At 47.4% G+C, this 11156-nt stretch overlaps 1 pseudogene; it reads right to left on the bottom strand.

Moving 5' to 3' along the window:
* Positions 1 to 7743: 7743 nt before the first annotated feature.
* On the bottom strand, positions 7744 to 10287 carry LOC144174953 (very long chain fatty acid elongase 7 pseudogene; annotated as a pseudogene).
* Between the last annotated feature and the right edge of the window lie 869 nt (positions 10288 to 11156).

Raw genomic sequence — 11156 nt, forward strand, 5'->3', positions numbered from 1 at the left:
TCCCGGCCACGGCAACCGCATTTCGATTGGTGCGACATCTAAAACTCACGTGTACATAGACATAGGTGCACAGCTCCAGGGTGTCTTATTAATTCCTTCCCCGCTAAGGCATTCCTTGTGATCGTATCTTTATTATTTCATACACCAAAATATAAAATCTTGATGATGTACATGAACTGTCATTAAAATTACGGTATAGTGATTATCAGACCTAGAAAAACACGTTTTTAAAATAATATGTACAACTATCATCAAGAAGCGCGTAAAAGTAAACCCAGAATATTCATTTTTAGGCTCTTTTCTACACTTCGCATCAAAACTATTGATGGTCAAGCCTACGAATTCAAGCCCGAGCCTGGCCCGAGCCTATTGTGTCGAGTCCACGCCCGGCACGAGCCCGGGCGGGCCCGGCACGGCGAGCACGGCGAGCCCTGCCCGCCCGGGCCCTGCCGGGCGGGCGGGGCCGATAATCGACTTCGATTATCGGCGGTATATGTCTACGCAGTATATGTCTAAGCAGTATATGCCTAACCCCCCCCCCCCCCAACTTCCCCCTCTCCCAGTTTTTCTTCCGGTGAAGCCGCTTTGTTCGGTGCCGCTTCGAGGCTCCTGCTCACCACCGCCGACATATCTTTCATAACTATTGATACCCTCGCCACCACGGATGTCTCTTTTACAAGTTGCGCAATCGGCATACAACGGCGGTAGCGCCATTATCAGATAATTGTGGAGAACCAACAGAAGCGCAAATGGTCGTAAAACGAACGTGTAGACGCCGCAGTTGCCGCCTCGAATTCTACCTCGCCGAGTAACTGCTCTTTTAACCTAGACGAAGAGATGGATAAGAGCAACATTCCCGCTTGAAACGCCGACATGAGCCCATAATTTTTCTTCAGGTTGAAGGGCTTTCCGAGAGACAGTTTCGCCAATGGATTTCATACCTCAGCACGCGCCCATCCCCAGTTGCCAGTTTGCGCGTGCACGGACTGGGGGTTGGAGGGAATAGGGCATGCATGGCCAGCTGGGTGTCATTTCGGTACCGATTACATGTCCGTTGTGCTCGTGGGGTATTTAAGCGTTGGCGTCCAATGGCTCAACACGATCTGTCAGCTGTCCACCCTGGTCGAGCGGTTTTAATTTGTGCTGGTGTGTTACACAGACAGTAAGATGCCTGCGACGTTGTTCTTCTTGTTGAAAAACTTTAATTTGAAGCGGGTGATGTAGACGCGGTCCGCCACTGCAGGAGACCATGTGACGACCATGCTATTTCAGACCTGAAGATCAGTGTGAGGGGACTTTTCCCCTTTTGTTGTTCCTTTTCCACAATGTTTTCAAACCCGTTTGTGACAAAGGGCAAAATATATCCAGCATTGTTTAGAGCATAGTCTGGTTTTTAAAGCGACCATCTATTTTTATAGTGAGCCGACTTGACGAACGCAGTTTCAAGACAGGTTGTAGCAACACCATTTTAGCTAACTTGGAATGGGAATTACCAAAAGGAAGGAAGCTATTTTTGTTATGGGTTGCAGAAGTAACACACATATATTCTTGGCCGTTATATCAAGTAGAATACTTATAAATTCAGTTAGCGTCCATCGTGGCTTTTCAATAGCGAATGTGGCTAATCCTATGCACAGGACGGTGAATTTCCGCATGACCTCAATAATAACTCCGTCCGGGTCAGTTGCATATTAGGTATTTGAAGAATTCAATGTCCTTCCACTCTATGAAGAAATATGACCAGCGAAGCTTGACGCAGTCCACGGGGTGCCGAAAACAAAACACCGTCGTTTGAAATTTGCAATTGATAATACCTTCCACCTAATTAACTTGATAAAACTTGGAAGGACCAGAGTTTTTTTCTAGCGGACAAACATGACGCTGTCCGTTTCTCTCCCTCATCCTAGGCATGGACTGCCTGTGTAGCACACCAACCCAAACCGCTCGACCACGGAGGAAATCAGTCAGGTCTCGTCGGGCAGTGCGACGTCTACGTTGAAATCGCCCACCAGAACAACAGACAATCGGTAAACGCGTGAAGCCTGGCTGCGTATGCGCGCACCCCCCGTAAATCGATAGCCATTTTCCCCCTGCCCTCCGCAACCCGAAGCCGGTGATGTGCGCGTGCTTAAAGTGAAAAACACCGGCTAAAACATGGCTCCGGAACCCCTTCAATTAGGACTGCAAGAACGCCGGTAACATGTGCCTCCACAAGTCCTTCAATAAGGAACACAAAACCATAGCTGCTCAGTGCGGATAATCACCCTGCTACGCGGATTCGACCACGCAGACGATATTTTAAAACCAAGGCAAGTACAGCTTTGGTGTAAAACACAAGGAAGTGACCCCCGCATCTTTAATTTCTAACTACCCGAAGGCTACCAATCCCTGCAGCTACGCGCCTGTCCAAAGAGAATAAAAATATCCCAAAGGGCGTGGGCAACTAAAGTGCCCACACAGATTCCCTTCTCTTGTACGTAAAACGAAGAGTCAAAACAAACGGCAGTGGACTCCAGATAAAATTTTAAAAGCTCTAGAAACTTCTCAGCATGATTACGAGCCCTGTTTTGAAATTTAGCAGCTCCGGAAACCTCAATCCTTTCTCGAACAGCTATACACAAGGCATCCTGAGGTACTTAGTACTACAGGTCTTTAACATCAAGGGAAAGCGCGGTGTTCGCACAGTGCAGTTTTCGATTTTCCGGGCCTTGCTCCAGGTCTGCTGAAGCCCTCACAAAGAAAAGATCATCAGTCATCTCCCGAAGTACTGCGATGCCGCTTTCCGCTTTAGATGGCGGCTGATAAAGCGTCGCCAGCTGCCCCTTTTCAAAAAGGCGTGGGACTCGGGTCTGTGGTTCTTCCCTGTGTCTCTTTCGTGGCTAGTGGTTCAAGGCTGAAGAAACAGCGTAGCTGGGACATAGCTTTTGCAGGTTTCGCCAAGTTTGCTAGGCCAGGATAAGTGTTGAGGTGAGGGGTAAGGCCAAGTTTATCCTGATTTTACAAGGCCGTTCCAGTCGCTCCCCCACACACTCACAACGGATCTCAGAGGGAAAGAAGCTAGGTCGACCCAGAGCTCCGCTGTTTCTCCAGCGCTGGACCACTTTGTTACTGGGAAGCAGTATATGTCTGTCTCCCCAAGCTTTTATTCCGGTGGCACCGGAATACTCGGCACCGCTCCGGGGCTCCCCCTAGCCGCCGCCGATCTCTTTGCAACGGTTATCACAACGATTATTCCCCTCGCTAACCGATGCCTCTGTCACAAGTTGCGCAGTCGGGCAACTTGCCCCGTTGGAACGCCGGCGGGAACCCATTCTTCTTCTTTAGCTTGAAAGCCATTCCTAGCGACATTGTCGCCTCGGCGTCCCTCGTTGACCAGCTGGTCATAGTTCTTCAGTCGAAAGAATAATCATGATTTTAGTCGGGCCAGATATAAAGTCTTTGTCTTTCCCTTCTCCGGTGTATTTCACGTGTAATTATGCTCGCACATAATTAGCCGCGCGGGTGGGGGGTAGAGGAGGGATCGTGCACGCACAGCAGTGCTTAATGCCCCTACTGATGGACTACCCGTTGTGGTGGTGAGGAGTTTAAACCTGGGAATCTCGTGGCCCAACGCGCCCTGTCAGCTGTGCTCGGCAACCGAGCGGTTGGTGTGTTCCGCAGACAATAAGGTGCCTGCGACTGGGCAGCGAAAGGGACACCCACGTGTGTGTCTGCTAGAGTAACGGTCGAGGCCTTCGAGGTGATAACTCGCTATGGGACGGACTCATGTCGTTCGCTTGGAGGAAGAAGAGTGGAAACTGAAGAAACGGCAGCCCTAACGGAAGCGTGAATGGGCGCAAAAACAATGGAAAGTCACTGCCGCCGCCGTTGCCACACCCTGTTCCAGCTGGGCGAGAGCTGCGACTCCCTCCCGGATGAACAGCGAGTGGCCCGCTTAGAACAGCGACGTGGGCCAATATCACTTGGTCAGCTGAAAGGGATTTCATAGGACATGCTCGTCAGTGTCTTTCACTTCTAAGCGCCCGCTCATATCCGGTTGCCGGAATATGCGTGCACGGGTTGGGAGTGGAGGGGATGGAGGCGAGCACGCGCAGCTGGAGGCTTTCTGTCCCTACTGATGACGTGATGGTTTTGTTGGCTTGAGGCTTAAACGTGGCCATCAAACACCCCAATGCGACTGCTCCGGTGTTCTCATTGGAAGACGGTAATGGGTTGGCGTGTTGCACAAACAGTAAAATTGGTCTACTAGCAGTACCGCTAGTTTTCTTCCCAGCAAGCAGCCGGCTACCAGGGAGGTTTAGCCATACGTTTTTTCACAAAGTAATGCAAGATAAGCCTATTTGACTAGTTGAATGTAATTCCGTAAAAAAGGTGTCTTCTCGTCTGACCCCGTCTGCATTAGGTGACTTCTCATTGTGCTAATGGAATATTGCCATCCCGGGCCATCCGTATGTTTTCCAAGCCAGTAATGTTTTAATGCCGTGGTGCAGTTGCAAAAACTCGAGCGGAATGAACAAAATAGTAAGACGCGTTAGTAAATGGTTGCAGGTCTTGTGGCCTGCACAGGTTACATGATGAAATGAGGCTACACGCTGAGGACAACTGAAGCAAATGTACATGTCCCGACGCCGCGTATTCAGTTGATTGGTTGATTTATTGCTAAATTTTTGATTGATTGATTGCTTGATTGATTGATTGATTGATTGATTGATTGATTGATTGATTGATTGATTGATTGATTGATTGATTGATTGATTGATTGATTGCGCCGACGCTACTAAGGAGATTGGCACGCCGTAGTGGAGGGCTATGGATTAATTTTGACTACCTGGGGGTCTATAACATGCGCCGTACTCTCGAGCGGACGTGCGTTTTCGCTTTTCGCCTCCATCACAAAAGGGGCCGCCGCGGCCGGGAATCGAACCCGCGTCTTCGTGCTCACCACCGCGTATTCAGTCGTCAGTTGATGCTGTGACTCAGTGGCAGTGGGTCGTCATGCGTTATCAGAAATGGACTGCTATTACCAAATCTGCTATTACCAAATTACCAAATCGTGGGCTGAGCTAGGTGCCGAAACCTCCGACCTAGCTACCTAAAGCGGGTCGAAGCCAGTGGTGTGGCCTTAACATGGTCCCACCCTGTCGATAGGGAGGTCCGTTTAAGTAATAAATTGACGGCTAGCAACCGATAACAAATGACGAATAGTAATCGACAACTAATTGATAGTTTAGTAAATAATTGACCAGTGGCATAGAGATCTTTCTATATCATGTCTATATCCGGAATTGACTGAGAAGTTATTGGTCGTAACCAGAACAAAACACGTGACTGGATAATGGCCAACGACCGTTACTGAATGCAGTATCTGACGGGGAGTGTGCTTTCTTGTCATCAATGCGACCTTCCGGAGAATTGTATTGCGTTAGTGTGTTAAGCTATGACGATATGACTTCTTTCCTCCTATGTGCTACTTCGTAGTATTTTACAGTCAGTCTCATATCTACTCCTACATAGCTTAAATTAAATTTTGATGAGTCTCACCTTTGTCCATTCGTCTGTAGTGACGGCAACAATCATAAACCTCAAACGCAGCAGCTGAGAGTCCCACGATTAGGACCAGGAAATAAAAATAACATATGCCGGCTCCAGCGAGCAATTTTTTTGCAGCCCGCACGATGTTTTGTCTAGCCGGCCGAAAACCATGTCCACTATTTGCCCGCACCTACGTGTCACACAGAAAAAAAGGAAATGACAACGTTGCCCTTGGACAGCGTATCTCAGAACAATGAAAGTTTCCTCCAGAGGGGCCTTCTGTTGGGCCATCGTGGGCGATTATTTCGCACCTATTGTACGCTTAAAACTTGTACGCGGCTGGGCCTTGAACGCCGTTCTTGATGTCTGTTTCGCAGAATCACCCCTTCCCGGAGGGAAAAAGGTAAACCGTCCACCCAAGAAGTGTCTGGAGCCCTGAAAGCCTGGACCGCTTGCGGTCACCAAGAACTGGAACGTCACAATCGCGAAGCGAGAAGTAATCTGTCGTGTTTTTTTATGCGTCCGCGTGTTCCCGGTGGAGCGACGTCATTAAAATTTCAATGTGCGTTTAAGAAATTACAAATGGGAATGCAGCCAGACCTTATATCCGCCCTTCCGTGTTCCACCGTCTACCACTTTCCTTTCTGTGTTAATTAGGCGGCAATGGAAAAACCAGAAGCTAAGACCGTAGCGACAAGCCGTTTGCTGTCCTTTCCAGTAAAGTTATACCTGGATATACCGAGGTTGAGGAAAGTTTGAAATTTTTCGTTACATGCAGGTTTTCGTTAGATGCAGGTTTTCAGTTATGGCGTGCGTGAATTAAGCAGAAACGAAACGAAAATGCTAGACATTACTGACGGTGAGCTCACGCTTCAAGGATTTAGTTCCCAGCTGAAAACTGCGTGATTTGCGCCCGCTGCTTTCCCACGATCGTGGTCACTACACGGCACTCTAAAGAAGCAAGATCACTAACCCAATGTCCACAAACATAAATTTACCACTTTTGCCTTTCGACTCTTTTCGGTGTCCTAATGCGTTTCAAGGACCCAAAGTGATGCTAAAAGGGCGCCTTTTCATGAATTTGATGATCTCGATGCTCTTTTGCGCACTCAAAATTGGTGAGAGAATGCTAGCTGGGATACTGTACTAGTCAGCGACGTTCTTCTTTCTCGCCGGTGGAGTCGGCATTTAGAATTGTGAGCTTGTATCCAAAAGATAACACTACACGGGCGACTACACCCCGACAGGCTGGCCTAGCACCTAATTGACTGCGCACGCACAAGTGAAACACACGGTAGATTTCGGTGAGGGTGAAATTAGCTAAAGTAGAGCTTTTTCCCAGCCAATTTTTCAGGGAAAGTGCAAAAAACAATGACGCATCAGCGTAGCGACTTCATTACGTCCAGGTTTACCGTCACAACGCCTCCGTTGCACAGTGGTCGCAAACACGTGGGCTTCAATGGGGCTCGCAATGGGGAATTAAAAACTTCGTTGAATCCAGGAATTCGTTACTTAGAGGTTCGTTACATTTAGTTTTAACTGCAGTGCTGAATATTTACCTTCATGTAGGTTTAATAAAAAGGTCTAGGAGACGCCCAATGCTTAAAATGAACGTTTCATGCTTTGAATTTGAAGATGTTTTTTTTAAAGATTTTTTGTTTAAGTTTCTAGTTCATCGATATTGTGCATGAACTCGCCCTTTGCACTGAGTATTCAGCGCACCAATTTCATGGTCTCAAGATAGAGATAATGTACACCATGATAAACTTGCGTACGAATTTGTATTCACGTCTCAGAAGAGCGCCCTATTAAAGCGTAAAAAAATTGTTCGAACTTCGTCATAAAGGCCGGCAGTGGAATATAAAAATATTCTGCGATCACAGTGAAATTTGCGGGTGTAGTTTATCGTGTTGCGAGCCGTTTGGGCTTGAAGGTTTTATTTCCCGGTAAAATTCTCTTTCTGAGTTCTTATTTAACTTTTGAGGAAACCATAACTATGTCAGCTTAGGGTGGACGTCTTGCATAGCTCAGAAGTCACAAAAGTAACTGCGAACAGGCATTTTCTAACATCGCTTTGTCACCTCAGGCAACGGTTGCTAACGCACTCCGCCCACACGTTGAAAGCATTCCCGATTTTGCGTCAGTTACTCGTAATATAAGGTTAATCTCTGTTTGAATGCAGCTGTTATAAAAGAAACCATGTAACGCAAATGTTATTTCCCATTTTATTCAACGAAAAGAGTATGCCACAATATACAGCTGACGCGGAGCAAAGAACCAGACACACCCGCTTTCTCAGGAAGAATTTCATTTAAAGTTAAGCTTCCAGAAAACCTTCCGACAAACACAGATTTACAAGTGCATTTAACTACATAACGCTATAAAAAGAGCAAAAAACGTCGCTGGGGTTCCTATAACAGAACATATTGATACTTAGGCAAGCGGTCAGTTCATTAACACGTATAAGCCAGCTATAGGTGGTAATTTAAGCGCCAATTTTGTCTTTGGCTTTTGTGTTGCCTATGGTAGCGAGAATTCTTCACTGGCGTTGATTCGAAGACCGCACAACAAATGCTTCATTATCAAAAAGGCAATGGGGAAACCTAGAAATAATGTTTATTTATCTTGCATTTGGTTTTCGCTTCAGCGTTCAATTCAAGTTGCAGCTTTTTCAATACCCCTTAGGGATATTCTACAGTCAACGTCGACTAGCAATAAACACCCACACGCACCCTGACATATACTTTCACGTCAAACTACAACCACCGCGCATTTCTTTGCGGCAAAATCTCAGTACAAAAATATAGGAACCACATGAAAAATGCATATGTATGCGTACTGTTTTCTTATCATGACAAAATGAAAGAAGAAAGGCACATGCATGAAAACCACTCATAACGCGTAGATTGTTAGCAGTGCAAACCCATATTTTCGTCGCGTCGCATTAAAGCGTTTCCTTCATCAATAGGAAATCAAGAAATATTAAGCAATTTAAGCGTGATACCTTCTAATTTGCTATCGCTGCACATCATGGCTTCGAGCAGCTACCGCCAAAAAGTTTTTGTTGCCGTAGTTTGTACCTTTACCTTATTGACCTTTTAACTGTTTTTAGACTAATCCTTATTGGTCTGTAACACACACAGATGCTCTAAGGCTTGTTTCACTTCTGATGACTGCTCTTATTTGTAATTATGCGTTGTTGTTGACCAGCATAACAAGGCTGCATCTTAATCAGTGACTAACAACGAATACATAGATTCTAAAGACCAGGCGAGGTGGCTTACCGCAAATTTCTCCGCAAATGAGAATGAAGCACATCCCTACAAATGCCTATTTAGAATTGTTTTGGGGTATTTCTCACCAAAAATTTCAGATAACGGGGGCTCTTCACTTGCAAGAGTTATTTACAGTGCTATTGCAGCTGTCTGTTTAGAAATGCTTACTGTACAACGGACATTCACAACGACGCTTACGAGCACCTGTAGATCACCGAAAATTGATCACAAAGCAGAACTCGACTGTACTTTTTCTGTCGGTCTTGATTCTGCCAGCTGGTCCTCACATCAGTCTGTGCACTACCTCAACACAAACCTTTGTTTACAGCTTCGCTACGCCACCTTCTTCTGAGTGCCGTTTGGACCTCCATTGGCAGCGACAGTTGAAGCCGATTTCTTGCCGCCTTGTTCGGGAATAGAAGCATCCGGCATGTCTCCAGGTGCCGCTCCTGCCTTCCGGGTCCTGTACGCCTGGATGTAGAAGTTTATGAACAGCCCGAGGACGAGTATCACCTGAGGAATGGCGATGTAGAGAAGGATGGGCGGGTAGCCACAGTCGACGAAGAGGGGTATCATTGCGTGGGCGATGATGAGCACGAACTGTCCGATCTGCAGCCTCGTCAAGTACCGCTTCCACCACAAGTACTTCTGCACCGAAGGCCCAAGGCAGGCTAGAAAGTAGTAGGTGTACATGATGATGTGGACGAAAGAGTTGATGCAGACCCCAAACACTACTTGTCCGTCCGCGCCGAACTGCATGAACATCCAGCCGCTGAACACAACGATGGTGTGGTGAACCACGTGGAGGACGCTGATATGGGAAAACTTTTTCTTCATGATGAAGAAGATGGTATCCATGAAGTCCGCCACGCGTACCCACAGGTACCAGTAGAGCGCGTTTAAGAGACTCAGCGCGTGCGGATCGGAGCTGTACGTGAGTCCCTGGCAGTAGGCGCTGTAACCTGCCGCCCAGAAGGAGTGGTAGAATATCTGCGACAGAAAGTACACGTTGGCCAGAACCTGGAACAAGTTGTACGCCATCACAGCCCTCTTCACAGAGTACGGCTCCTTGCTCTTCATGAAACGCGGCCCAAAAGACTTCGCCATGTACAAATAGGTTCCCAGCAGGACCACAATGTACATCGGGTTTTCCAGTGTCATCCAGTTCCTAGTTCGCGGGTCCCTCATGGACAGTATAGTGGCCAGGGCACTCGTCGATTTTGGCGATATAGCCTCCATGGTATAAGCGTTCGCGGCCGTTCCTGGACGATGTCTCTTGAGCAGGCCACGAGCAACTGGATGCTTCCAGTGCGAATAGACGACAAGGTAGACTGTGGCTGGGTTGATTGAAGTTAGAAAAAGCGCGGGTTTTGACAAAAGCAGGCGAGACGAAAAGGAAGAGAGGAGAACTCGTCTACGTAAGCACGTAAGCGCATTAAACTTGATGTAAGCCGCAAATTGCACAGCCGCGGTTGCGGAAGGGACAGGAAAGAACTCGGACTTAGACAGGACGCCTGCAAGAGAGAGCGAAAGTACCTCGTGGTGTCCCCCTGTCTGAGGCGTGCTTCCCAGAGCTGCGCGCTGCGTACGTGTGGCGGTGTAACCTTGGTGGTTTTTGGTTCCTCCTAGGCTCTCATTGTTTTGTTTCTTCTAGGGCGGAAAATGACGCACAAGGGCTTGGGGCCCGGCTGTCTGCATGCGGGTGTCGTGTAGAGAAAGCCCCCGCGAGTCGTTATTTTCACGAAAAAAAGCCAGATTGTTATCTGTGACGGCACGACAGAGAGCAACGCGGTCGCTGCTTGGTGGCTTCACTGTGAACCTCACTTGCATCTCTGTGAGTCTTAATATCTGATAAAACCTAAATAAAATGCTGCTTTAAATCTACTTTCCATTTCAACCGGACTCTCGCGGTGGCGGTATCTTACCGACACACTCGAATGCCTGCTCGATTCTCTCTTCCTGGCCCCACAGTTGTATACTGCTTTCGAGCGCATAATAGGATGCAATAGCTTTTATCGGAAGTCTACCATCAACGCATCCCAGAGGTCAAGGTAGGACGTACTTCTCCCTCGTAAGGTGAATGTGGCGGACCGGTAGCCGGCGCGTGGAGATGGCCAAAGGTGAACGATCGACATGTTTCTTCGGACACATGGTCAAGGCCCTTTTTGTTATTGCGGAATAAATAAAGCACTCGCTAGCCTGGATCCACGTGGAAACTCTTTTCCAAGTAAACAGCTTTCCAAAAGGTAGCTGTTGTTCTGTCATGCATTTAATAAAAAGCAAATATTGGTTCTTTGGGGTTACTGTGACAAAGGAAGCAATAACACAAGGCGGTTTTTTTTTTTTTGC

The sequence above is a fragment of the Haemaphysalis longicornis genome, unplaced genomic scaffold, assembly GCF_048455015.1.
Source record: "Haemaphysalis longicornis isolate Haplotype H1 unplaced genomic scaffold, Haemaphysalis longicornis Haplotype H1 scaffold_3, whole genome shotgun sequence".
Classification (NCBI taxonomy): Eukaryota; Metazoa; Arthropoda; class Arachnida; order Ixodida; family Ixodidae; genus Haemaphysalis; species Haemaphysalis longicornis.